This window comes from Pygoscelis adeliae, unplaced genomic scaffold (assembly GCF_000699105.1).
Source record: "Pygoscelis adeliae isolate BGI_AS28 unplaced genomic scaffold, ASM69910v1 Scaffold120, whole genome shotgun sequence".
In the NCBI taxonomy this organism is placed as follows: domain Eukaryota; kingdom Metazoa; phylum Chordata; class Aves; order Sphenisciformes; family Spheniscidae; genus Pygoscelis; species Pygoscelis adeliae.
This window is the reverse complement of record NW_008824032.1, coordinates 2708717-2713367: the sequence shown is the minus strand read 5'-3', so window position 1 is coordinate 2713367 and position 4651 is coordinate 2708717. Positions and strand designations below refer to the sequence as shown.

Genomic DNA, 4651 nt, shown 5'->3' with positions numbered 1-4651 from the left:
TGCACACATCTTCCTGATGTTCTACTGAACCACAGCCATCTCTTTTTAATTTAATTCATTAAATTATAGATACTGGTTGTTGCTAAAGTAACAAAATAGAAGTTAATCTGTCTTAATAAATTTTAATTAAAAAAAAAAAATCATCTTCCATAAAGGCATCTTCAGCATCCACAAGAATCTTGAGGTCTACAAGCAAGGCAGCCTGGAGCCCCCGAAAGGACTTGTTTCACAGCAATTCTGTCAGCTCCTCCTGCATTATGCAGCCTCCCAAAAAGCCTTTACTTACCTTGCAGTGTCTCTGTGCCAGTCTCATCTCAGCCACATCCTTTAGATTCAAACGGTGACAAAAGAACTCTCTCGGTGCACCTCACAACCAACACGGCAGTGCATGATGAGAAGCATTTTATAAAGCTGAGGGTGTATCTTAACACAGTGATCGCCGTTATCTGGGCAGGGACAGCATCTGCCGTGCATTATTTAGATATGTCATCGCCAGTATATGTTTCTTCTGGATTATGTAGTTTTATATATCTAAATAAAGTGGTGCATAACTCTGGTATATGCAGAGACTATACATCGGTGGAGAACTATCATTGTAAATTACACAAAGCTCTTATTTTTACCTATCTTGAAGAGTGAAATGCCTGGCTTTCCATGGGGAAAGCAGCTGTACCAAAAAGAATACATTATTCAAAGAGCGTTTTTCTTTTTTTTTTTAATAAAATACTATCATGTTCATATCTATACAAATAATTATTACAACTATTAAACAAAGTATTACATTTAACAATAGAAATCTCAGAACTCTGAACAAGATCATGGTTTGGGCTATTTACACCTGGATGCAACACATTTGTAAAAAGATGTCAAAATAAACAGAAAAAGATCTTATTTACAATTGGAAGATGATGTTCCTGTTCATTCATTATAGATTTCTACTGCAGAGTTCCTTTTTTCCATTACAAAATAGTAAGGACTTTCCACTGGGGCTGTATCCAAGTAATTTACAGCTGTATAAAACAGAAGCACAGCAGCAAACTCTGGACTGAATATAAATAATTTACATTGTGGAGGGCAACAGCATCTTTGATTAATCTCCTGTGGCAAAATCCGTATTTGCTTCCCTTCTCACAGCGAGGGGGCAGGAACAGGGGTACAACCCACTGCGAGCTTGGTTGTTTCACATTTGTGATTGCCGAAACAGCAGCATATTGCAAACTGGGAACCTACTTGTAAAAATACTTCTGATGAGGCAGAAAGAAATGCTTTTTTCTTTTTTTTTTTTAAATTTATCTATCTCATAAAAACCGGTATCGGCAAATAATAAATGGCTTCTGTGTAACTAAGCAGGGCTTGTTCGCAGAGAGAAGATGGTTTTGTATCGTCATGACCAAAAATCTCTGCTACATCTTTCACCGGTTCAGAGAGTAACTTGCTCTCAGTATACCTAGTGGGAATAAAGTGTTGGTGCGCTGAGATTTTTAGATTCACTCTAGGGATCGCAGAGGCGGTAGGAGGTTGAAAACACCGTCACGCACAAACCTGCGTCTGCACTGGCACTGCTGTGCATGTGGCTGCTACCCATGCTGGATCAGTGGCAGCGGGAGAAGGGAAGAGCAGTAGTAGCAGATAGCTTAAGTGATGATAAAGAATGGAGCTCCTTCTATCACTGTATCAGAAAACAACACAAATTTGACCAATTTGGTATAAAAAGATTCAATGCTACTCTGTCTTTCCAGTCAAAGTGAGATAAAAGTTTCATGCTCATCACTTTAATAATTATTTGGGGAACAGCAAAAGATCACAGCCCTTAGCACAGCTGACAACAGTGAGTCACCCAGAAACAGATTACAGCGCGAGTTTGTGACCAAGTCCTTGAGCCAGGACTGCGCCAGTACCTCTGAATAAGGTGAAGAGACAACAGGAGATCAGAAGTAATGAAATGGCCCCTTTTCTCCCGCGGTGCCCTCTGCGGTTGCCCTGCCACAGGATTTGTTTCCTGCAGCAGCACTACAGTCACCAACCGCAGCAGCAGCAGCGCAGCGTTAAAGTGCAGTAGGAAATCTGTGCAAAATTCAGGAGGCTCTGTACTAGCACAGCGTGTTTTTTGTTTCAGAGAGGAGCTCTTCCACCTGGGCAGCAGCGTAGTGACTGGAGCAGGGGGCAGGTGCTAGAAAACACATTCCAGTAAGGCTCAGCCACCAGCTCAAATCACTTCAGTTCTCGGTTCCTCAGCTGCTCTTAAATGAGGTCCTTTCTCTCCATGAAAAGGTATGTAAATATTAATCCATTACTGGTTTATTGCCTGCTTTCAACTTAGTCTGACTCTGCTCTTATTCTCCTAGGCTTCTGAAGGGATTGATCAAGGACTACACCAACACACATGCAGTCCAGCCCTATACCATTTGCTATCCTTTGTTGAAGTCCTTTAGGCCAAGCTGAAAGCCACAGATGATAGACAACGCTTGTCAGCTGTGGCAGTCCCACCCTAGAGGTAGTTCTGACCCTTTCCCTTCTGCTGCTTATTTTGCTAAATTAGGCAGTACTGGGTATGTTTCCTTTCTTCAAAACCAAAGCAAACCCCCACTTAGTGTAAGTAACCTTCAAAAAGGTGTTACGGAAGAGAAAATGCCATTCTCAGGCTAACAAATTGCAATTAAAACTGCAAAATCTTTTCCAAATACATCTTGAAAAACAAATGAACTGTTAATTGCCAGGTGATTCTTAGGAGAAAAAGATAAATTGTTGGTGTCATAGTTGTTGGCTGAAGAAAATGTATTTGCTTGTCAAATTGTTATTCTAACAAGTAAAACAATTATTTGATCTGCAAAACTTACTGAAGCTCCAATAACAACCCCCCCCCCCCCCCCCCAAAAAAAAAAAAAAAAGCATATATTGAGGTAAGGTAAGCCTTCCTTAAAGTTTACCAACCTGATACCTAAACACAACAGCTTCAATGGTAGGGGAAAGGAAAAATAAAAAAGAAAGAAAAGAAAGAATAGCTTCCACTCAATGGTGAAGATGTTGCAATTGCTCCTCCTCCTGAGAGCAGAGCCAAAAGACCTGGAAAAGGGCCAGCAGTCGGACGAGGTGAAACAACGCCCCGTTTTCAAACCGACCTAACAAAACCAAATGCAAGAAGCTGAGCCGTGACCTGGTCAATGTGGAATGGCAGGGGTATTAGTTTATGGTGAAGAGGAAAACTAGAATAACTTCATGATTAAAAACTAACAAAAATTACTTGACATCTAATTTCCTGTCTTTTGATGTGAAATACCCAGTCCCATCCACTGTTCTTCCGAAAGGCATATAAGCACGAACATGTGAGAAGCTGAAATCCGTGGCAAACCCACAAGTTGCTCTTAAATCAGGGGACCTGGCCAGATTCAGCATTCAAAGACCATCTTGGACAGCCAATTAGACCAAAAGCCTGCACAACAGAGCCAACTTTTCTTTAATTAAATTGCTCTAAAAGCCAGTCAGCAGTGTAAATAACAGAATTTTGACGAGTGCGTTTATATGAAGCTCTCGCAGATAGGTCTGCCTACCTTTCTTTTCATAGCAGTCTTCCTGATCCCACACCAACACCACAGGATCATTTAGCATCACTTATGGCACGTAAAAAGACTCACACTGGTATGCAGTCGAACTTCAACAGAAACTGCCATGTTCGAGGAGGGCAATGAAATGGTATTTCTCCATCCTGGCCTCGGCAGGTTTCAGAAAAAGTCCTGAGAAGGATGACAAAGTGGCCTGGTGATTACACAGGAATCACCGTGCCCCGTCACAACAATGCGGAGTACAATCCTCTGGAGAAGACCAAGGGTCAGTCACATGGCTTTTGAGCCACACACCGCAAAACCGTGCAGTTCCTGCAAAATCGCAATACTCCTCTTTATATCACTAAAATTCTTGTGTTGTGATTACCGGCACTACAGGTATCCTGTGAACAAGGTCGCTATTTTTGGTCGTCTTTGTAAACAAAAAGGGGCACGTGAAAGTTACTGACACAGTTACTGCCTCTTCAGAAAATGATGTCCAACATTAAAAAAAAAACCAACCACACACAACCACAGCCGACATATTCTATTGTGAATACTCAGGATCGCATTTAACCTCGATGTAACAGCAGTGAAATTAATAGTGAAATCAAAATGAAAGAATAAATATATAGAATAGAATTTCAGTTAGAAGTGACCTACAAGGATCATCTAGTCCAACTGCCTGACCACTTCAGGGCTGACCAAGTTAAAGCACGTTATTAAGGGCATTGTCCAAATGCCTTTTAAACACTGACAGGCATGGGGCATCGACCACCTCTCTAGGAAGCCTGTTCCGGTGTTTGACAACCCTCTGGGTAAAGAAATGCTTCCTAATGTCCAGTCTGAACCTCCCCTGGCGCAGCTTTGAACCGTTCCCGCGTGCGTGTCCTCTCTCTGGATACCAGGGAGAAGAGATCAGCACCTCCCTCTCCACTTCTCCTCCTTGGGAAACTGTGGAGAGCAATGAGGTTGTCCCTCAGCCTCCTTTGCTCCAAACTAGACAAGCCCAAAGTCCTTAGCCGCTCCTCACAGGACATGCCTTCCAGCCCTCTCACCTGCTTTGTTGCCCTCCTCTGGAGGCATTCAAGGACCTTCACATCCTTCTTAAA

The 4651-nt window shown here is 42.2% G+C and overlaps 1 protein-coding gene across 1 annotated transcript in view; it reads right to left on the bottom strand.

Annotated features, from left to right (window-relative positions):
• Positions 1-723: 723 nt before the first annotated feature.
• KIAA2018 (KIAA2018 ortholog) overlaps positions 724-4651 on the bottom strand; it is a 22398-nt gene continuing 18470 nt past the window's right edge. The window contains exons 8-10 of the mRNA XM_009329249.1: positions 3549-3731; positions 1543-1669; positions 724-1447 (exon numbers count right to left, since the gene is read on the bottom strand). The gene's annotated coding sequence lies outside the window, so the exon portion shown is untranslated. The remainder of the gene's footprint in view (positions 1448-1542; positions 1670-3548; positions 3732-4651) is intronic.